The sequence below is a fragment of the Tauraco erythrolophus genome, chromosome 6 (assembly GCF_009769465.1).
Source record: "Tauraco erythrolophus isolate bTauEry1 chromosome 6, bTauEry1.pri, whole genome shotgun sequence".
In the NCBI taxonomy this organism is placed as follows: Eukaryota; Metazoa; Chordata; class Aves; order Musophagiformes; family Musophagidae; genus Tauraco; species Tauraco erythrolophus.
Window position 1 is genome coordinate 25595550 of NC_141470.1, and position 25436 is coordinate 25620985.

Below are 25436 nucleotides of genomic sequence, written 5' to 3' on the forward strand. Positions count from 1 at the left end.
CCAGTACCTCAAGGGGGCCTACAAGAAAGATGGGGAGAGGCTGTTCAAGAGGGCCAGTTGTGATAGGACAAGGGGTAATGGTTTTAAAATAGAGGGAGGTAGATTCAGGTTGGATATTAGGAAAAAGTTTTTTACCATGAGAGTTGTAGAACACTGGAACAGGTTGCCCAGAGAGGTGGTGGATGCTCCATCCCTGGAGACGTTCAAGGCCCGGTTGGATGAGGCCCTGAGCAACCTGATCTAGTTGGAGATATCCCTGTTCCTTGCAGGGGGGTTGGACTAGATGACCTTTGAAGGTCCCTTCCAGCCCTAACGATTCTATGATTCTATGATTTCTGTTACAGATATCTCTAGCTCTACTTTTTTCATTACTATGATAGCTCACAGAATATCAGATCAGATGTTCTTGAAAAACATCTGTTCTCCTAGTAAGAGGTAGCAACAAACATTCATTTCTGCCATTGCAGGGAAGACAAGAATGAATGGATCATAGAAAAAAACAGTCTGGAATCAATTTCAGGAAGTCAACCAGTCCATCTCTCTACCTGAAGGCAAGGTCAGCTATACAGAAGCCATTTCTGACATACTAGAATACCGGTATTGAACGCTACTGGTCTAAACGCTTCAGCTGACAACAGATTGCTCTTTTAATTTTAACCATCAACAGCTATCATGGATATAGGCCTTAATTTTTACCATAAGTATTTACCAAACTGCCTCTCAAGTTCAAAATAAACAATTACTTAAAGTGAAATCAAGTATCTCCACTAAAAATGTCATGGCAGATCTATGGGCTAAATTGTGATTTCAGTCAAAATTAACTCCAGCAGAATTATTCTGAATACATGCTGGTTACTGAAGACCAGAACATATTCCTGCAGCTTGGGTTTTAAAAATGGAATGGCATATGGACTAGTATGTGTAGCATACAGTATGGGTTTCCCAACATGTTCTCATTCTGCACACCAGTCTGTCAAACAAAAAGCATGAAAAATGCACTTGTACAACCTCCGATCTATTCCGTAAACTATAATAGTTGCATCAGAAAAGAGGTGAAAAGTATAGAAGTATGACAGGATATTACTGTTCTATAAGATATATGACATTGTTTAGGTTCTTTGTAACTGGAGTTTGATTTTGTTTTGACTTTTTTTCTGGTTTTGCAGGTCAGGAAAAAACCCATCACCATTTCGCCTCTGGAAAAAGGAAAATAACTCACTCAAAGCACATGGATTTGTCTGGCTCTCAGTTTGTGAACTCTTCTGCTTTATGATTTTGTCATTGTCACTGAACTATTAATGTAAGAGTAAATGCAAAACTATATAATTATAATATTAATTCTGTGAACACATTTCAAAGTAATCTTCAGCTCTTTTTTCAGAGATCATTTAGTGACCACAAGTTATGAGCGTGACAGTTCTGAATAAATAAGATTTTAGTTTAAGCGTAGTGCAAGAAATAACATTTCTGTTTTTCACTTCAGTGTGCCTAACAAGAGGTTCTTGAGCAAAGGGCCAGATGCTCCCAGCCTTGGCAGCAGTCTCTTTGCTCTGTGCTGCTGTCTTTCATTGCTAGACTGACAACGTGAATTTACATGAGGAGCCAGTGATTATTAAACCACTTCTGTGGGATAACTTTATGTCAGAAGCATACCTGTGATAGTAACTTGCAAACTAGTGGCCTGCAGCGCTGTTTCAGAGCACTGCCACGTAGACGACATACGTGCATGATACAAGACAAACCTTGGCATGAAAAGCAACATTTCTATATTAAAAAGGGATATAAGTACCAATGTACTCAACATATGTTAAAATGTTCTGCTGTATTTTTATTACTTCCATAAAAGCATATTTATTTTTAGTGAAAACATTTTTATCGTAAGAGTAATAAATATGTTTACCTCACTAGAGAAGCCTTTTATTCTTATGAACAATGCCATTTACATATACTAATTGGTAAAACAAGAATAACAGAATATGGTGCTTGTCTTTCTTGCACAATTAGTTGAAGATTATGTAAGGATGCTATGTGTTCACAGTTAGGAATGAAAAGTGAAGCTCTTAAAGGAAGAAACAGTAAGCCTTCCAACAGATATTCTCCATGTCGTGATAATGGAGATAAGTAGAGATGCAGACTGCCTACCCAGAGAATGAAATAACTAACACAAACAAAATTAAGGAGTGGAAATTACTTGACCAAATTTCGATTAAATTCTTGCTGTATGTATCAGAGAAACTGTAAGTTGTCTGTTGGGATATTCCTTCTCCCTGGCAATGATGATTCAGAAGTGATTCAGGGTGTCCAGCACCTAAGAACTGACAACAACAGCACGTTGTGCCAGTGTAGTCAGCTTGCATTTCAGAACATACAGCATATTTTTTTTCTGCCATTCTGAACATTTTACACCTTTGGGCAGGTTTAACTACTGAGGAACAGCTGGCACCTTTTAAAATTCAATATCCTTTAAGATGAAATATCCTGGGTAAACTAACAAAATATGGAATCAAAATCTGGCTTCAAACTTGTAATGCTGTGAAATACAATCTCCTAAATGGGACCTACACCACAAAAAATTGTGATCTATATCACAAAAAGGCTCCTACATTGTTAACGTGATGCTTCAGATTTTGTGCAAGAAATGTACCTGAGAATATCCTTCTTGTCATTTTGCAGGTTGCTGAACATCTGCTCTATGAGAATTTGACCTACAGTGGAACAAAATAATGGAAGAAGATTTTCTTTCCATCACAGCAGAGAAACAGAGCCATAGATGTTTTTTATTTCTGATCCATCTTGTAGCTCATAATGTGCTCCAATAACAGGTGAGTCTATGGTTACAATATTGTCAGTGAGCGTCAGCATGAAATCATCTCAGTGGAAAGTGATAATTTGCTGAACTACCATTCTTTTTTTAACATGATTCATTGCTGGCTTTGCAAGCGATTTTTGGGCAAGCAATATTTCTGCTTTTACAACAACTTTGCCAAAAAAAAAAAAGTGATGTTCAATGATTTGCCGATTAGAATACCTATATAGTTAGGCTAGAGTCATTAGAAGAGGCAGTATCTTTTCTTATCCCAATTGATAACTGCTGGAAAAAGACAATCAGATTTTCAGACACACACCCTTTCTTAGATTTGCTTCCTCACTATCTGTCATTTCATCATGCTGTTTAGAAGAGCACTTTTGACTCCTGGCTATCATAAAAAAAACCAAGCTTGATATATGGTGTCATGTTTGCCCAGAGCCTGTTGACCAAACCAGGCTGTGAGCAATGCAAAGGAATTGAAGAACACAGATGTGCTGTGTATCAAGAATAGTGTGACCAGCAGGAGCAGGGAAGTGATCCTGCCCCTGTACTCGGCACTGGTGAGGCCGCACCTGGAATATTGTGTCCAGTTTTGGGCCCCTCGCTTTAAGAGAGATATTGAGCTCCTGGAGCGAGTCCAAAGAAGGGCGACTAAACTGGTCAAGGGGCTGGAAAATAAAACTTATGAGGAGCGGCTGAAGGAGTTGGGGCTGTTTAGCCTGGAGAAGAGGAGGCTGAGGGGAGACCTGATTACGGCCTATAAATACTTGAGAAAAGATGGTGGGGAGGTGGGGGAAGGGCTCTTTACATTAGTGATGGGTGATAGAACAAGAGGAAATGGGCATAAGCTTAGTCAGGGGAGATTCAGGTTGGATGTTAGGAAGTATTTCTTCTCGGAAAGGGTTGTCAGCCACTGGAATAGGCTGCCCAGGGAGGTGGTTGAGTCCCCATCCCTGGATGTGTTTAAGAATAGGGTGGATGAGCTACTTGAGGATATGGTTTAATGGGGATTAGGGATGGTTGGACTCGATGATCTCTAAGGTCTTTTCCAACCTAGAAATCTATGAATCTATGAATCTATGACCCCTCCATACATACGTTTATGTGGGAAAATCGCAGGGAAGATCAATCCTTAGTAAGACTCTGTGAAGTCTTATTGCTAAGTTCCACAAAGATTTTCCATCTAAAACCTTATTAGACAACTGTCTTTGGGCTTTAAGGGCACACAGGGGCTTTTTGTCTCAAAAAACAGAGTATCATTGTGTCAAATGCTGCACATACGAAAGAGGCAGACCCTACACTGTAAATCTTATAATGCACATGTGTACAACAGACAAGTTGTAAGACAATCATTGCATCCCTTTCATGGAAGGACATTGAAGCACACACAGATTAAAAGACTACTTGCTTGAGGTCACATAAGAAATTTCTACTCTGAGGAAATTTCTACTTGAGGATTTTAACCTCAAACATCTTGAGTCCTAAGCTTGTGCTTTAATCGCCATACCGTTCTTCAGCTATACACTAGCAGGCAAAGCTCAAGATCCAGTGATGAAGTGCTTCAGGACAGGTATTTATTCCTGGCATATTTTGACTCTTGCTTTTTGCTGTAGAATTTCAAGGGCTTGGTAGCACAGGTGATACTCTTTGTTTAGAATACGTTTATGACTCCTGAGGTTAAATTCTTTCATAGATTCATAGATTTCTAGGTTGGAAAAGACCTTAGAGATCGAGTCCAACCATCCCTAATCCCCATTAAACCATATTCTCAAGTAGATCATTTCATTGCTACACAAACAATATCGTAACTACACTTACCACTACACAGAAGTGAGCGCTCAATGCCCACTGTGGTAAATAGTTCGTTCACTTTAAGCTACCCACTGCCCTTATCTAGTGTAATTGTGCATATTTTATCATTTTCTCATTATTTTGCACTCTGAGCACTTTATTTATATACTTTTATTTTCATGTCTAGAAAAATAACTAAAACGTTGACTAAAAGTATGACCACTTACTCCTTGCATCTTCAAAAAAAAAAATCTATCAAAACAGTCTTGAGATATGTCCCTATACACTTGCAGAAGATATTTTAATATATTTTTAGATCAAAAAACGCTTCTTACAATTCACTGATTAAAATAATCACTGTCTCTAACCAATGCAGAAAATTCAAATTATTCACAACCTAAAGATTTTATTGTTTAGCATAATCATCTTTGAGCTATTCCAGGAAATCAGAAGCCTACTGCATGCTTATGTATGACTTGACTCAAACCAAGTGTCCTGATAAAGAAATCGATATAAGAAGCTGGCATAGAAAATAAATTCCATCAAAGTAACAACCACAATAAAATAGATGACATCTAGGGGAAAAAAAAAAAGTGTCTGGAAAAACAGAAGATGCTTCTAGCAAAGCCAAACACATGCAAGGGCAGGCCCATTAGTCTCAATACTCAATGCAGCAAGAAAGGATGTAGGATAGACAAGACAGTTTTTTATATAGCATATCCGGGCCAAAAGCAAACGTGAAAAATTTGAATTTCTGAAATAATTTACTGGTGATAAAAAGTAGCCAGTGAGGTTTAGGAGGAACAATGTATATCATATATATATTTCTCTTACCTAAAAAAAAGCAACCCAGAGACGTGCATGTTTAGCTGTTACATTAGTCTTTAATCTTCAAATACTCGTTCACCTCTTAGCTTCTAGTGGCACACTAGAAACTCAGTACACCAAGTTCATGTCCCACCTGAAGCATGCAGTTTGTCCTACTGAAATCAACAATCATCACTCAGCTACACATGTATGTATTATAACCAGTTAGAAAATGGCACTTCCAGTCAGTCATTATGTTTTCTACATAGAAATGTTACAAGCCTGTATCTCTCAAAGATGCTTGAGCTGAATGCTATTGATTGCTTAGTACACTGAGTTTAATAAAGCTTACCTGTTGGTAAGGTTTACGACACTTTCAGAAGAGCAAAGGATTTGGAAATCATAGTTGTTAGCTTGCATACATCTCAGTTATAAATATATTTGAGGAAATTATTTCCATAAAATTTAACATAAGTATTATTTGACATTGATGCATTTTAATTAACGTTACCATTTGCCATCTTGCACAAAACAACTAATACAGCATGATTTCTGTAAAATTAGGTTCTCTCTATTCATTTTGAAACCACATAACTCCTATATATTTAATAGATACATTTTAGTATTAAGTATAACAATAAGTAGTGTTATGCTATAGTCTCATAGATAAAGTTAATTATATGGAAAATTCATTCAATTGAGTTTGCATCACTTGACTTGATCCAGGATTAGAAAGAATTGTCTTTATGTTTAGTTTTCTAACTCAAATGAACAAGAAGTACACATATATACTTTTTTTCTAAACCTCTGAGTCAGAGATGTCTCTAGAGCTTGAGACTGTTGCTGTTCAATACACGCAGAATCTCAATGACTTCCATGAATCTTGGTGCAGGCATAAAGATCTCTGTGGGAAGAAACTACAGAAATGGGGTTTTACTTCCCCATCCTGACTTTTACTTATCTGGCTATATTTCTAACTGAATTGCTATATTTTTCTATATGTATATGAACTTTCAGAAGCCCTGAAATTACATATTTTCTCTATCCTTGAGTATACTCCTGATACTGTAGGCATGAAAACTGGCATACACTTAGTGTTTTACAGAGGATCTGTCAAGAAAATGCATGAACTTGACAGATGGGACACACTTTTTTTCTCTGCTAACTTAAAGACGTCTGCCTATGGATATTTTCCTCTTCCATAAATGAAACAACACAGAATATGAAGAAAGCTACTCTCTCCTCACTTCAGGAATTGAGACTGTTTATTTTAGTAAAAGGATAACTGTTAAGAAATGTTCAAGCAAGCCTCAGAAAGAAGAAATTATAATTAGGCTATTTGTATCAATGTTTTGATTCCTCTAAAGTTTGGAGGCAAAATGTATTATATCAGAGCCTTGTCAAAAAAAAAAAAGGCGCAATATTTTAGAGAATTGAGCCTCTCAAAAATGGCAAATTTAGACTCTATTATTAGAGAGGAAAGACTAGGGAGTATAAGCTCTATAGTGAACAATATTATGCTGCCAGCAGCTGTCAGTCATCCATTAAGAAGATGTGATGACATCAATATGTTTACAAGGGAGAAAAGAGAGATGACATATTCTGCATATGTTATAATGCTTTGTAGAAAACTTGAATGAATGTAGTGAATGTGCCCATGATACATCATAAGAATTACTCCAAGTGACTACATTGCAAAAGAATGAAGGAAGGTTTGTTTGTGGAAGTGAACTTTAGGGAATGTGGTCCTTCATGATGCACTTAAATAAAACACAATTAAGATTAATTTCACTATATCTGAAGTTACACTTGTGAAATATCATGATCTCCAACTAAAACTTTCACAAGCATGCACAAGTATCCAGAAAAGTCCCATAGTAATTAATTATTGACTCAGGACACAAAGGCACTGTCCAGAATCTTGAAAGAGAACAGAAAGGCAGCTTTGACTCCTGCCATCTCTCACGAGAACAATGGAAACAACTGGCAATCTGAATTTCTAACGAAGACAACATATAGATATGAATTCCAGGTAGTAGTAAAGAACGGTTCTGAAGATGAGAAACATGGTAACATGAAAAATATAATGAAATTTTCAGAATATAATCAGTGATATAGTCAGGAGAACCACAGAAGAGACTATTGCAAGAACTTCAAGGAAAAAAAAGAAGTGGATACAATTTAAGACTGACAAGAGAACTGAGTGTGAGCAGACAGTCAGGCTGGCATGCCCCCCTTAAAACAGAATTAAACACGATCTGTTGCAGGCATCAAGCTACACAAAACAACAGCATAAAAACCACAAAAAATCCCAAATTTTTATTAATTGTTGAAAAAAATGAAGAGTAACAGAAGGAAAAATACTGTAAAACGTTACATAAGGTACTAATATATGAGGGAAATTACACTGACTGGAAGGGCATTGTCCAAATGCCTCTTAAACACTGACAGGCTTGGGGCATTGACTGTCTCTCTAAGAAGCCTGTTCCAGTGTTTGACCACCCTCTTGGTAAAGAAATGCTTCCCAATGTCCGTTCTAAACTTTCCCTGATGCAGCTTTGAATCATTCCTATGTGTCCTATCACTGGACACCAGAGAGAAGAGATGAGCACCTCCCTCCCCACTTCCCCTCCTCAAGAAGCTGTGAGGGTACTCAGGGTGAGGCCATGCCAACGCTGAATACAGCGGGATCATCACCTCTTTTGACCGGCTGGTTATGCTGTGTTTGATGCACCCCAGGATGCGGTTTGCCCTCTTGGCTGCCAGGGCACACCTCTGACTCGTTTTGAGCCTGCTGTCAACCAGCACCCCCAGATCCCTTTCTGCAGGGCTACTCTCCAGCCACTCTTCTCCCAATTTATACTTGTGTCCAGCATTACTCCATCCTAGGTGCAGAATCTAGCACAAAACCAAATAGATCCAGTATCAGGCACAACATAATTTATAGTGTCTGATGATAAAGTGGTTAATTATTGCTCTAACTGAATTTCTTTTTCTTTAAATCACAAAGTCACTTCAATGATATAATACATAGTTTAGTAATATTAAATATCTCTTCAGAACAGAGATTTTATTTCATACTAGAATATAATGTGCTACCAATCGAGATAAGACAGACTGTTTTACTGCGAAGAGGAGGAGGAATTTCCTGAGTATTATCTAGTGGGTATCTGTTGTGTTAGATACGTCATCCACATAAATTCCAGAAATATTTGACACCTCCATCAGTATTTGCTGAAGAATCAATGGAAACTGAAGAGTAAAGTAACACAGATAAGGAGTGCAATGTATACAATGTATAAAATATATAAAACATATAAAATGTATAAATCTCATCCATGTGGATGCCCCATCCCTAGAAGTGTTCAAGGCCAGGTTGGATGAGGCTTTGGGCAACCTGGTGTAGTGGAGGATTTCTCTGCCCATGGTAGAGGGGTTGGAACTAGATGATCTTTAAGGTCCCTTCCAACCCTAACCATTCTATGATTCTATGATCCTGTTCCAGCCTGTTAACATTTCCAATTTTTCTTTAATTCCAGGGTGACTGAAACAAAGATTAAAAATCAAGAAGGGAAGAAAATGTAATTTCTGCCTTCCAAAAACTTGCAATTTCTGAAATGCTGTTCATCACAGAAACATCTGTCCCCTCCACCTGAAGTTGGTTTTTCATGAACTTTTAACTTGTAAACCTTTCCTTTGGAAGTCGCAAAATATTCATCAGCACAAACTGCTTGGCTTATTTTGAAACAGTTAAAGACCATGCCAAAACAAAACATATTGACCTGCTGGGCTCTGAATGTGAAGAGCATTTTATTTCATTTGCGCTGTTTTGTTGTAAGAAAAGAGTAAAGACCTGAACTGTAGTTAGCTCTTAGGAAAATCTGTCCTTCGAACATTCTCCAGAGTGCAATGCCAGCAGACACACGGACATAACAGGCTGAATTCATTCCTGACACAGTGTTCTTGGCTCTTATTCTGGCTGAATGTGGTTTATAGACTCTATTACGAATTTTGCACAAGTGAAAATTAATAAAAAGGTCTCTACTTTGTTATACCCTGAATTATGACACTACAGAAAATAGTTTCACATTTTATGAAAATCTACTGAAGTTACCAGACATCTGAACATTCACTCTCAGTTTCATTGTTTCTGCATGTTGTCAGAACTATACAGAAGTGCTAACTTTACAGAAGTGCTAATTTTTGCAGTGATATCAATCTGCAAGCTATCTTAAAGATTTGAGGGGGAAGAAGGGGGTTCACCTCCTTTGATGTATGATAATTTGTCAAACACTTCAGCACTTTTGAATTTTGTTTTCCCAGGTAATCTCATATACTTGCTTGTTAAGCTCAAACCTGGTAAAAAGCAAAAACAAGAAGATTTAATGAAACAAGCATGCAAGCTAAGTGGAGGCATATTGGCTCTGAAGCATTGCAAAGACCTATCGAATCAATCTTTAATATCAAATACTCTGGCTGGGGAAACATTACACAGTAAAAATGTTTCTATCTATTTGAGAAGATAGATATGAGATTATGAAAGACTAAAAGGGACCAGGAAAGGTATTTGGTTTTTAATACAGAGAGCAAGGAGTTAATAATATTTAGAATATTACATCAATAGGCACTTTTACAAAAAAAAAAAGCAAAATGTTTTGTGAAAGCCTCAGAGTATTTAAATAAAGTATCTAAAATATTCACATTTTCATTTTTTAAAAATGGAAATTTCAAAATAATAGACACAACAATATAGCCTAAAAATATGGAAAAGAATCCAATAAAGGATACAGCCACTTCAGACACATTTCCTTCACTAATCATTGCCCCAGCTATGTAACGTACCCCACTAAACGTACTTCTAAGCTGATATTTATTGGAACACTAAACAGCCAGCTAAATCCAGCTGGCTGTTCATGGTAATGTCTCTCGTTTGGAGAACTAGGATTCAAAAAAAAAAAAATGAACAGATGTGAGCACTGGAATCTTGAGAGGATGGCAATGCGTGACACATGGAAAGATTGAATGCACTGGGCTTCCTATAGTCTAGACAGGAAAGAATGAGAGAAGACAAGACTTCGAATTTATTAAAAGAAATCAACAAATCTCCATGTCCTGCTTAGACAGACAGGAAAGAATGTGTTTGAAGCACAAGAAGGGGGAGGGGGTTGTTTAAAATCAGCCTATATAAAAAACTTAGTAACAGAAAGAATTAGGGAAGTACGAGACAGTACTGCCCAGCAAGGTTGTGATTCTCCACAGCCACAAGTTTTTACAGAGCAGACCAGACAGATTTCTGTCACAAACTCTGTAAGAATAGCTCGTCTTGCCCTAGAGAAATGGAATAGGTTATATGATTTCTTGATGACTTTTCTAGACATATTTCATCTAAGACCATACAACACAGGGAATCTTACCATCTTTTACTACCCTTTTGCATAACTTTCATAAGCCAGGGTCTGAAAGATTCTGCCAACATAGGGACTGAGATGCAATCGGCATTAAGGTCATATTAAACTACCAAAAATATGGAATAAATTACTTAACTCTCTCAGGATCACTGAAATCCTCCTGTTGACCTCTGAAGCATAGGTTAGACTACAGCATTCTCTGAACATCAAAAATACAACACGTCCTGTCAAGGCAATGCCCCCAAGCAGTAAATATTTACTATTTCCTTTTGATTTAGGCACCTGTAAAACAAGAAAAACAGCCAGGCCAAGATCTAGTCTCTCCTTATATCCTTTAGAAAATATAAACACTTCTAGCTGCTCCTCATTACGTTAATTTTGTAAAGTGGTTTCTTTACAGAGGGAGCTTAGGAGTTTAGTGTAGCCCCATGTTTTATGCACTTAAGATGGCACCAACTATACTAGCTCTGTGCAATGATCCATCTACTGTCTCCACCAGTATCACCCTTTATCAGGGCAAAAAGTGTCTAAGCTATGATTAAGGCTTTCCTCACATATGGTACACATCCCACTGATAAACTCCTGTTTCTCGAGTCTGTCGTTAGAATAATAGTTTTCCCATCAGAACAGCATCTTACTTGTCAATCCAGTTAGAAGAAATTGTCTAATTCTACTTATTCTGTCCTTCCTCTCTCTCATCCTATGCAAACCTTTCTTCAGTACCACAGTGCACAGTAGTGGGACTCAAGCTTGGTTTTAGCCTAATCTTTTTAATGACTTTGGAATTTACTTAATCCACCTGGAAATGCATGAACATTCGTACATAACAAAAAGCACACATGGAGAGCAATATTGTTGTTTCATTGAGAATATAAAAATTTGAGCTAGTTTCATTACAACTGGATTTGCTTATGGCATGTGTATTGAAATTTTTAATGCAGTCGAATTCAGGATCATTTAATTCAGATCAAGTGGAATGTATCTACAAGGAAGAGGAAATATGAGACATTGTACTGTAGCACTAGGCAACATAAACTATTAATATGGCAGCTAAAGAGCTGAGAATATTTAAGAGACTTAAGGTGGATCAGTGGATGTTCGTGTTTGGAATCAATACTATTGAATCCAAGACCTTATGTGCCCCTCCCCTCCACCACCTCTGATATTCTAGATGCAATTTAGGTTTTTGCAAACTTCTCACTGTAATGCTATGCATGTATATTTCTGCTCAGGACTCTATGTCAGAGTAGATACAGCATCATTTCTTCTGCAGAGCAGGTTCCAGGGCAATATTTTAAAATGCAGACCATTATAGTCTCTTGGGATTGCCAGAAACTTCATCTCAATTTACTTTTTAATCTATGCTGAAAGTAAAATGTCCACTAATTTCAATGAGAACTACTCTATAAAGACTTCATTGAGGGCTGATCAAAGTCCTCCAAAGACTTTTACAGAAGACAAATAGTCTGATTTATGTAATGGTCCCACTGTAGCAAATACAATTACTTAAATGTATAAGTTGTATATGTGCATAATGACTTGCAGGATTGCACGTGCTTCTACAAGTGCACACAGAATGCAGCAGTCATTATGGTAAGACTGAAAAAATAAGTATGTATAAGTATTTTTCATCTTAAGCCTTTGTGGCATATTGCTTTAAAAAATTCTTCAGTATATTTCCTACAAGTAATGAATAAAGTAATGCACGTTTTCAACAATGAAATGATTTAGAAAAATTTGAGCATTTATGACTATAAAGAATATTTTTTAAAACAAATCAATATTGCTGTGACTTCAGATTACTTTGAAGCTAAAATGACAGAACTGGAAAGCAGAAATCTGGCCTGAAAACTAATTTTTCATAAGAGAAGTTCCTTCAAATTTGCAGAAAAAAAATGGTTTTGTCTTTATAAGACCAAAATTTGTTTTCCCACTAAATTCTTACAGTACTTAGCTAAGAATGCAAAATAGCACATATAGCTAAGAGAAATAGTAAGCTAAAAAAGTATCATAAAGCAACACAGAGTTAAATAAAGCCCTAAGCTTAGCCAGGGAGTATTATCACTACTTCCATGCTACTTCATCTATGTTAGTGTCATCATTCTCCTTTGCACCGAGACAGAATATTTTTCAAGATTTGAACTCAAACCATTTACATCAAGAAATCTTACAGGAAGTTTTAGTTTACTGCCCCTTATAATAACGTTTTCTCAAAAAAAAAAAAAACACTTTAAGTTGAGAGACTTTTCACTCCTCTAAAATAGATTGCACAAATTTTTTTGAAGCAAAAAGAGACAAAGTAAAAATACGTTTTTATAACCCTGCATGCCATTCCTATGTTACTTTGGCATACACCTTGCAAACATCTCAGAACAGTGCACAGCGTTTTTCCTCACTGCACTCTGAGAGCTATGTTTAATATGAAATTTATCATTCTGTGTCCAATCTGCATCAAACAGAGTGACAGTCAAGAACCACAGAATGCCAGTGCAAAGCACAACAGAATAAATGTAAGATGCAGCTGTGTATGCCCAGCCATGGCCTTCCTGCACCTGCAAGGCAGTAATGATGAGACAGCAGTTTCCAGAGTTTTGTTCTTGTCAGCAACAGAATGTGACTCCAACTGTTAATCATAACTTGTCTCTGTTCAACTATAAGGGTGTCTTAAGTATAGAAGTCTACACAGATGCCACAGAGGACATTCATCCAGGATGAATGATATTTTACATCTCTAAGCAATATAACTAGATTTTGATTTACATGAAAATCAGGTCCTAATCACACTTCACATCAAGGAGTTAAAAAAAATGTAACATGAATATAATGCACAGGGCCCTAGCTGCGTTAAAAGCTTTACTTCATCATAAAGCCTTGAAGCTGATACCAGTGAGCCAGGGAAGTTTTTCTCCCACTGTCAAATCGACCAGTAAAACTGACAAATTGAAAATAAAATCCTGCCTTATATCATCTACCTTCTCTCAGCTGAAAATAAATTACAGTGTAAATGCAGTGCTAGAGTGGCTAATAATGCAGGACATTTCTACTGGCTTTTATGCAGAGAACAGAAGATAGAGACACCTTATCCCCCTACAGTTTATGAATACACTGTAAAAGATTTTGTGAAAGTGTAATTAAGAGGTTATTTTTGCCTTAATTTTCTGGATGTGCACATGATAGACGATGGTGCACTTTTGTAAAAACATTTTAAAATGTGTGGATATGCAAAGACAGTTAGGGATTTACTTTATCCTGCATCTTGCAAAGCACAAACATCATCCGTTACGGTATCTTTCTTGCTGTAGGCACTTTTAAAGGAAAGGGAAGACATACAATCTGCTTATTGTTTCCAGTCTAAACATACATCAATAATCTGTCAAATAACCACACAGGTAAGAGAGCAATATTTTTTTTTAAATGCACAAAGCACCAGACTAGGGCTAAGACTATATATGTACACACACAGAGATACATATCTACTATTTCAACTGTTCGCACAAACTTTAGAAATGATAATGACAACTTCTGTCACATAGTAAAACTATTAGGTTAAAATAAATTCGTGTTGTTCATTGTTACCGTGCCCAATTCGAGCCTTCCAGACCCATAAGAGAGAACAATGCACAGAGATTGATATTTAAATTAATTAAAAAATGAAAGAAATCACTTTGCTGAAACTGACTGGAATTCGGCCAAGAACTGTACATTTCTGAACAGTTGCTTAATATTCAACTTTGGAAGATGACAATGAAGGTTGTATTGGGTGCATGTGTCTGCACTGGGGTGACTGTTGAAGGATTCAGTCTGTCTCTCTGGAGAATCAGAAGAATAAAAACAAATGCACACAGTACTTGTTTGCTCTGACATTTTAAAAGCTACTGATTTTTTTGTGTGTGCAAAAGACCTCACACTCTCCCTCTTCCCACTCCCACCACACACACAGCGCCAGAGTTATTATATGATTTGCACAGCACCAAGATCTGATACTTTTAAGCTAATGGCAAAACTCCCACTAATTTAATTTGCACAGGGACAAAATTCAGTCCATTAACAACTGAAAACAAACTAAATCAACATGTCCTCAAAGGCAGAAACAGGACTCAGCTAACAAACCCCTTGGAGAAGGTGAGTCAGTGGCAAATACTGTCATACCAATGTAAGGCTCTCAAATGCCCTACAACTTATTTTTCATTTCAGCAGGCAGCCATTTGTGGAAACTGAGCTGGATTGTCTCAGTCTGCTAAGTAAACAAACAAAAAGCTTTGAAGCAATAATGCCAAAATAGCCCTACATCCTTCAGGTCTGGAAATTCAGAAGAAGATTCTCTCCTCTAGCCAAGCGCTGCTCAGCACCAGCTGAAAGCAAAACATCTTTGACAGCTGGTCGCTGATGGTGTACAGCCCAGCTCCAGCCAAGGTTAAAGCAGCTCTCCATTGCTTTTAACCTAGTAGCAGCAGGGGCACAGGTTCCAAACATATATTGCCCTTGATCCCCTAGGGAAAGCTAGGATGTCAACTGACAGCACATCAACAACTTGACAGTAACCGTGTGTTCATATTCTAGTACCACAGAAAACATGAAGCAGATCAACCACAGTGATAGTTAACATGGCATTTACCCAGAGGACAGAGTATATACACACACAGTTATCATGGACTAATCAACACAGCATACATTCAGCTATTGTATTGAAAACTAAGGTGCATTCGTGGGCACGTAAGTCTTAAATCCTGAGGGAAAAATTTTGAGAAAATTCTTATCAAACCATTTCCTACCAGTCTCAAAGTCAGGGTATCCGCTCTTTATTCAACTTGGCCCACATGTAGAGATGGCAGCCTCATAGAAAAGAAGTGACTCACAAGCAAAGGGAAGCTGACTACCTCCAAAGGTAACAAAATATAAACAAAATACTCTGAAGAATCCAGTCCCACCACAGCAAGACTGAATGAAACGAACTTCAACCCATCACGTTTTTCTTTGCCCAACCTGTAGATTGCATATTGCTAAAGGGTATCAGCTGTTTAAAACTTCTTAGAGCTGCTAGGCACAACAGCAAAGAGTTACAAGAGAGTCTGAACCCTTATTTGAAAGGTCTTGCTTTTGTCAATACTTGCTCAGTGCTGACAAATCTATCGGCTGCTTAGGGTGACCTTAGTGGGTCTATTTCTGGATAGCATAAAGGTGATTCAGTGCTTTTCTACAGGAAATGATGAGTCAGTAAAGATCCTAAAATGTCATAAAGTAAGGAAATTGAAATACCGAAAGAATTCTTCATTAAAAGCAGCACCACTGATCATCAGATATCTAAATGTCATAACAGTCTACAGCACATTTCTAAAAGTTACAACAGGCAGATGCCTATAAAATGATTAAAAGCTATAAAGACAGTCGGACTAAGTCATCTGACATATCTAAAAATACTAAGTGTTCTGCATAGATTTCATTGCAGAAACTATTACAGACATTTTCTAGAGCAAGTAACCTCTCACATCATGTTGTGCCAGTATGCAGAGCAGTTTGAGGAAAACAGATAGAAGCTTGTTTCACAAAGATATGTTTTGCCTTATCTTGGTTGCGTTTATATCATTTTCAAGGCATGTTCTTCATACCTGAGTATGTCCTGTTGTCATATTAGCCATGTAGAAGGAAAAGGGAAATAAATATGTAACGATTCTTAACAGCTTTCTCTTCCAACTCTCCATCTTTTTACAGTACCCAGAAATTCCAGTTCTTGGAATAAAATTGCAAGGGTATTATACTGTCTCTTCCAATATTCTTTGAGAAATAACACTTTTTGTTAGACATTTCACACTATATTGAGTTTATAATTATTTATTCTGTGCGCATTCAGAATGTAAACTAATAAAATGTCTGGTTTGTCCCATCAGATATCACAGGGTGCTTGCTCTACTGAATAAATTAAATGCAGTTAAGCTGAGTGCCTTATGGTTCATTAGGCTCACATTTTGCAATTTATTGAAACAAATAGAATCAGAAGGAAAGTATAAACAAATTAATTTTACTTCTAAGACCGACAAGTCTATAATGATAAAGCAGTAAAGCTATGGTAATATTAATAGCATAATTAAACTATAGATGCAAAGTCTGATATTATTTTAAATTATTTGAAGGTATAACAAGCCTAGAATGAAGGCTGTAATTTTGACAGGCTTTGATACCAGTCATTTTCATTAATTATTCAATAGCAAGCTTCATTAGGCTTTCTGGAAAGTTGACCACTGTATGTTGGAGTTTTTTTTCTAATTTTAACAATGTCCTGTAAGAAAAAATATTAAGGAAAAAAAGAAAAAAGGTATTTACACTGAATCAAATTTTGCTTTTTGAAGTGAGCAGCTAAGCTGTATCACTCCCTTTCTGCCTTTTGTGATGAATTAATCCTGCGTTTAAAGTCATTAAACTTTGTCTCTAATTTTCAATGAGCTTGGGATAGAATCTTAATTCCTAAAGCAACAAACCCTGAAGCTCTTCACAGTCAAGAATGAAATTTGCAAGGATGGGACTGGTCTTTCACAGCAGGAAGCTTTTAAATTCTCTATCAGAGGAGAGCCACAAGCATTACTGCATTCAGAACAAGATAGAAGATACATTTCAACTAAAAAAAAAAAAAAGAAAAATAGGAAACAAAGAAAAGGAAAATGATGGGCACACAGAAAAAGTGGAGACAAAAAGAGATGGATGACTGAAAGAAAGGGAAAAAGCAAAACCTTAAGTGGCCTGTGAAAAGCAGACAGAACTATACTACAGGATCAGCACATACTTGGGCATTGTTGCTTTGAGTACTATGAAATGATGCTGATCAATTGACTTTTCACAGAATCACTGAGTGGCTAAGGTGGAGAGTGACTTCTGGAAGTCACCTTGTCACCCACTTGCTCAAGCGGGGTGACCTACAAAAGATCGTCCAGGACCATGTCCAGAAAGCTTTTTATTATCTCCAAAGATGGAGATTCCACAACCTCTCTGGAAAACCTGTGCTAGTTCACAGTCATCCACTGTCTTTTCAAAATAAATGTTTCTTTTCAAATTAAAATGGAGGGGAGTCTTCCTTAATGGAGTGGAATCTTCCTTAATGAAAGTACTGTTGTTCATTGACATGAAGCAATTTCAAGAAATGTTTCTTTTCAAAAGAAACAATTTTCAAAAAAAGACGTGTTTTGAAACATTGGCACAGTAACCAAATTATTTTGTGTTTATATGAAAATTATGTCCTGAATTATTACTTTAAAGTCAGAAATTATAGAGCTTTGACTGTCATTGAATCATAGAATGTCCTTGACTGTTTGGGTAATGACTATGAATTTTCAACTAGTATTACATGAAAAAAGAAAATTATTAAAATGTGAAATATTAACATTTTTCATGAAAAGGCTACTGGCAAAGAAGAAAAAAAGTTGAAAGGAAACATTCTGATCACCTCTACAGCAAATCAAGGACTCACTCTCTTTACAACTCAGGTACACGTTGTTCATTTTCAGTGTGAAATGCACCTCTTCCCCAGGAACTGTACTACTGCCCTCATTCTACAAAAAGAACTTTTCAAGGGGTGAAAGTTGCCATGTATTCAGTCTGGTTTTGTTTGTATTCTTATTTTATCATGGTCATAAAGTCATTTCCACCTTTTGAGTCCTCCTTAATCTTTGATTTCCTTCACCATATTGGAAATAGTCTAATTCAATTGGTTTAGTGTCTTCATAGGCAGCCTCCATGAAGAGTACCAATGGCGGTTTGGCTTTATCCTACAGTCTCTGGAAATTTTACAAACTGCTAGAAGACTATAGGGAGGCCTCTTATCTCTGTGGCTATACAGAATATTTCAGTTCTTGTTCATATTGTCCTTTAGGTTAATACACTGAGTATACCAGCTTACTTTAATTAGAATCTGTCGTGGGTTAGGCTGCTCCAGCAACCAAACCCTACACAGTCCCTCACTCACCCTCCCCCACCCCCAGGGATGAGGGAGAGAATTAAAGGAGAAAAAGAAAAGAGACCCGCGGGTTGAGATAAGAACAATTTACTACTACCGCTACCAATATATATATATGTACAGACATGTACAAGGATAAATATATACAAACAAGTGATGTACGGTGCAATTGCTCACCACCCCTTGACCGAGGCCCGTCTCTTCCCGAAGCTAATGATCCTGAAACAGATAAATCCCAATGAACAGGAGGCCTGAAAATAGAGAGCGAGACAGAGAGAGCACTGAGAGTCTGAAAGTGAGACTCCCAGAAGAGCAAAAGCCCTTCTTTCTGGCTGACCCTCACTTTTATACTGGGCATGACACTGCATGATATGGAATACTAATTGGCCAGTTTGGCCCTCAGTCCTAAGCCCTAGCACAAATCATAAGGAGAGTTGTGGACTCCCCGTCCCTGCCATGCTCCTCCCTATCCTGTTGTGCTCCTGCACACTGGCAAGAACACGGCAAGCTGAAAAGTCCTTGAGACCTCAGTGCCAACTACAAACATCAGTGCACTATCAGAGCTCTTCTAGCTGCTAAACAGAAGAGCTAACTCTGTCCCAGCTAAAACCAGGACAGAATCCAAAACAATAAGTGACTAACTTGTAATCAGCTCTATTAGTATTTACAGAAAGCCACACATGTAATCCAACAGGATTACAATCAATCGTTGAAAACTAAGCATACTTAACACATTGCTATTGCACAGTCTATCCTTTTCAGCTTTCTTGACTCTTACCACATCTGAGTTCTTCCTAGAGAATATTTGCTGATCTTCATATAAAGTGGGTGTGAGAGGCATGAATTATAAGATTAATCAAACTGCACAAAAATCTGTCCAGAAGAGGATGAGAGATAAATGCCACTTTCTCAGTGCAAGTGTTCTTGAAATTTTTTGATCCGAATGAACAAATTAAAGCAAGGTCCTAAGAAAGTTCATTTTCAGGCAATTCTGCAAATTACTGCTGATGATTATGTAAGTTGCTCCTGGCTGCAGATTTAGTTAACAGCAATGCACATGATAAACTAGGTGTGGTACTACAAGACACCAACGTTCAAACATAGCTATGTGGCAAGATGATGTACGGTTCTTTTTCCTCTTTCTCATTTACGTACCAATAGCTTCAATTTTAGGGCAATGTTACATTTTTGTTAGATGGTTAGATGTTGGTATGAAATAGTTGGATTCAGAAAATAAATTTTATGAGTATCTTACTGAATCCTTTTGACTGAAATGAATGAATACATTTCTTACTGTCACTCGTCTCAAACTTTAGACAAAAAAGCAGTGAGAAAACCTAGACCTCTCCATACAAAAATCTCTGTAAAATAAAAGATTAAATCTCTGGCTGATGTTAATAGGCCTGACTATCACTTGGTTACAACATTTTTATGCAGATTTCACAAAACTAATACATGACTCCACACCACAAATACATAGATTTAAACTTAACTTTTAAGAAGATGCTGCTAAACCACTCAACTCCCTCCTGTTCATAAACTGCCTATGGCCAACAGCAAATTTGTGAAATAAAACTTCAGCATGGTATTAGAAATGGGTGCTATGTTGATTACTCATGTAATTCATCAGCAAACAGAAACAAGGCTACAGTGATATTATGAAGTTAGCTAAGCATGTATTTAAGGCTAAAGCCTTAAATCTAACACTCATACTCCATCCTGCCTTTCTAAAAATACAGTCATACAAGCTCAGGGCCAAATACCATTCGTCTGAGCCCTTACAAGAAGTTTCTTTTCTCCCCACAGCTTTGGTTTGCATGTGGTCCCACTTTTCACATAACATAATGCTTATGTCACTCAGGAAATGAGACATCTGGTTTTATTTGTTAGAAAATACTGAATAATGCAGATTTTTAAAGGCTAAAGTGAGAACAACCCATGTGTGGTCATATAGAAAGGCACCTATCTACAGGAGTGGGGAAGAGACAAGCACCTGGTTCTTACAACCAAGGCTGGTTCTAGGGTTGCACAAAGCAGGTGCTTGTCTGGTGCTACAGAGTGATGGGCAAAACACACCACCCAGGGCCCATGGCCTAAGCCCCCTGCACCACAGCCCTCGCTGAGTCCCTCCTTGCTCCTGACTTTGCCACTGGGAAGGGAAAGGCTTCAATGAGTGAAAAAGCAGCTCATCAAGGAGCTGAGATTGAAAGGAAAGACTTCTTCCACCAGTAAAAGTTACCTTCCCATCCCATCTCTCAGCACCTGCAGGAATACATCAGGCTCTATCTTTCCCCTTGTCCCTCTGCTTCCCTCAGGACAGATAGCAAAAAAAGTACTTAAAAAGCCTTGGGCTACCTTAGAGCAAGCCCCCTTCAATGGTGGAGTTCAAATCCCCACTGTGCTGCATTCTGGCTATGCCCTCTCACTCTTATATTGAAAATCTCAGCCTGATAAAGTACAAGAAATATTTTAACATCTTGAAAATAGTCAAAGCATATGAAAATATTTTTTGTCTGCTTTCATTTACCAGTAGTCCTGCATTACTTCATCTCACTTATTTCATTGCTTGTTTAATTTAACACAGCAAAATGCATCTTACAGATTGGAATACACTAGTAATTTCAAGCAAACATTCAATTACATAAGCTAAAGATTGTACTCTCACAGGTCTTCCATTTCAGATTAAGCATTTGCATGCTTATTAATTTAGAATTCATGTTCAATTTCAAATGCATAAGTTTGTGGAGGAAAAAATTTTTTTCAACTGTGATAAGGAATAGCTTCTCCTCTGACGATAAAGTAAATTAAAAAAAGTGGAATTTTTTGCACTATTTCTTTGGCCTGCTTCTCAAACTTAGAACAACTTGCAAAAAAATTATTTCACCATGTGCAAAATTGCACTTAAGTTGCAGTAACCATCTTACTTTACTGTACTGCTTATCTGCTGCTAAAAGAAAGGTTTGTTAATCTAATCCTCTCATCTTTGAATCATGACAGAATATCAAGCCTCAAACCAGTCAGTCGAAAACCTGGAATAATTTATAATTGGAAATGCTTCTCTGCATACATCATTTTCTCCTCAGAGATCAAGGAAAGACAGGCAGAAAAACAGCCTTGTTTCTAATAAATTATACTCAAACTAACAGAACTCAAATGATCTCTCCATGGAGCATGTAGGAAGCTATATTGGTTCCATTATAAACACTTCTGGAGCGGAGCAGACCAAAGATTTTGTAACAAGTAACATAACATTTCCTAAAACATCAATGAATGTTTTTGCAAAACCAAAAAAAAATGGCATGAAGATATCAACAGAAACACTATTTGTTAAAACAAGCTTATATTCAATCATTGTGTCAATTTCTATGAATAGGTGTGACAAAGAAGTTGTTCAAAATAACAGAAGTTGAAAATGGCAGCAGAAATCAACTGGGAAGTGTGATTAGGAAGTTACAAGAGATTTTCCCACAAAATCAGAATTTAAATAGAGGGTTTTCCTTCAAGGAAATAAATAAATAAATAAACAGACCAACTTTATAAAGCTACCACAATGTATTTATATAAGCAGATTTATTAAAATCATGTTTAACATTTCCCAACTATCTGTCATCCTAGGTAAATGTTCTCCTTGATGTGTTAAAATTCATAGAGGCTCCAGAGAAGACTGAGTTTCCAATTTCTTCTAGGCACACAGTGAAAGAGAGTCCTTCTCTAAGGAGATTACTGTATGTAGGAGAGAGGGCAGGATATGGGTCAGGATCCTCACCCCACCTCACTTACAAATATTAAGGAAAACAGATGTACTTCCAAATCAAGTGACTTAAAATGTGGCAGCTGCGGTGTCTTGAGACATCGACTCCAGTATCTAGAGCTTGGGTTAAGAAGCCCCTGATATTCCTGTGCCTGAGCACTCATTCTTCCCATTGCATTTCAGTTCTCTCCTCTTTGCTGCAGTGACGCAGTTGATTCTGAAGCCACGCTGTAAATCAGATGATTAAAATGATCCAGACTAAATATAATCTAGTTGTCTTTGGAAAAGGTCTGAAAGGTCTTCATAGCTTTAATGGCAGCGGAAGGGGGGAAAAAAGTAGGAGAAGGAACTTCAAACTTTGACTGAAAATGTTACCTATCTAAATTTTAACTGAACAATGCATAGCCTGAGTATTTCTGCATCTCACAGTTGTATTACAGTTTCCCTCCAGCCCTAAGGCTTTCTATAAAACAGAGGGAGGACAACTAACTCAACTGATCATCACTTCTCTATTCTGAACAGCCTAATCTGGTCTGACACAGCTACAATGGATGTCCTTAGACAAGTGTCAATCTACTCAAGCCCATTTTTAGTATTCTTTCTGATAGCAGTATCATTTTCATACTTCTGACTAAGGGCTACAGTAATATCACACATTTTAAGCATAAAACATGCTAAAGATATCTGTATTTTAGACAAACAACCAGTTCTGCAGACCTCTTACAGGTGAACTGATATTACCCAGAAGTTTTGGGTGTTGCTCAGCAAAAAGCGCAGGTCTCAATACAGTTCTAAAAAAGCAAAATGGGAACACAGAAAAAAACCCTGAATCTACAATATTAGCAGTTATGTCACTGGGAAGGGAGAACTTTTACATTCTTCATCCAAAATGCATAAACTCTGAAAAATTATTCAACTGCTAACTTACGGCAAACTTGTTTAACTGAAATTCCAATGTTATAAGCCTCTTTTTCTAACTTAGGGATGATTTCATAGCTTCCTGCTGCATTGAGTTTAAGATTCCCTTGGTTGTAAAGATTTCTCTAAGCTGCTTCTCTTCATGAGCAGTAGATTGCAAAGGAATAATTTCTCTGCTGTATTTTCTTAGTGAAAAGGTCTGCAAATTGATTTTTTCACCCTTCACCCTCCCTTTCAAGATACAAATTCAAAATAAACAAGCCAGATTGTCACTGAAAGTATGTACATTTTGTTCCTCAAGTGGCTTTATAACAAGGCAACATAAATAAAGTATTTGACTTGCATCGATAATAAAACCTACTCTAGGAGCTCGCAAAAACACTGGGGGTGTTCATAAAATTTCAAAGAAAAACCCTCAAAAAATTTAAAAAAAAGAACACACTGTACTGAACTGGGAAACCTGAGAAGAGTGAAAGTATTTCCTCCCTCTTAAACTAAAGGAAGGAGTTAGATCTCTTATTCTATGGGAATCCCCAACAACAAAACATTTCACTATTATATTCTTATCACTGTAATATGTTTTAAAATCTGCTTGTGCTATGTATGCTCCATACTTAAAATATTTCATCCTGCCACTACACCGTTGAAAAAAGTGCAATCTCAGAGGAAACCAGGACTGAAACTATTAAAACATTTCATATATTTAAAGAAATTTCTTAAATGACATCTTGAAATGAAGCCCACAGGTAGAATACATTCCCTCAAGAAAAAGTACCTATAACTGTCAGTTGCATTCTGCTGAACTTCCTGACTGCAGCCTGGAGAGTTGATAAAATCTGTTAAAGAAATGCCTATTTTCAAGCTAAACAGCTATGACAACAAAATGCTTGGAGATATTTTCAACATACATGACATCTTCCTTCACAAATAGATCTATTCATACTCAAAAGAAAAAAAAACCACGTACTACTGGATGACTTTGCATCAGATAGTTTATTTGAAAGGAAATGTAAAATGAAAATTGAATTTCTATATTATTATTCTTAAGATTTTCATAGTGTAAAAGACATTCCAATTTTATATAGCTCTGAGCATCATCCTAGAGAAGGCACATTGAAAACCGGCACACTGTGCTACTGTCCACTAACCTACCTCTCACTGTGATTTTCATCAAGTCATTCTCCCTTTTTCTCTCTTGAAGGGTGACTGAACCTTCCTGCTTGCAAAAATGAGACTGTAATAAACAATTATTTAACGTCACAGAGAACTGGTGTGACTTAGTGCAGTGTTTGGAAAGCCGTTGGTAGTTCTAGAGCACTAGCGAATGCCAAGTCCCATTGTTTTCTTGTACAGAATATGAAGTAGTGACCTGCAGTACTTGAGAGAAGAAATATTTGAGGCCACAGCTGTGGGCATCCACGGTTTCAAAAATATTGTATGCCATAAATAACCGGCACTTTGCACCTTTATGACCTATGTTATTTCACCTGATATTCAGAATGGTTCTTTTTCTCAAAAAGAGCATGTCTGTGCAACTTGTAGTTTGCTGAAATATCTTCCAATTGCAACAGCCTGTAAGTGGTCCAAATTTGACAACTGTTATGACTTGACAACCTAAGTTGGAATACACTAGTCACTTCAAACAAACATTCAATTACGTATGTTAAGGACTGGATTCTTACAAGTTTCCTATTTAAGACTGAGCATTTGCATGTTTAATAATCTTAGATTAGAATTTAGAGTTGTATCTGAACACCAAGTTGCCAGTCCTCTGATACACGATGAAAACCTCTTTAGTCTCTTCACTATTTGAACTGCAACAGCAAAACTGAAGATTTTGCCAGGGTTGCCAGATTTTGCCTTTACCTCTTCTTTGAGATTAGAAAGTTATTTGAAAATTTGCTCCTTTTTTTTCCCCTAAAATCCTTATTTCTCCATAAAGCTAACATGCATTTCATCAAGAGAATGTTGATTTTGTTTGAATCTTGATTTCACTTGAAACATCTCTCC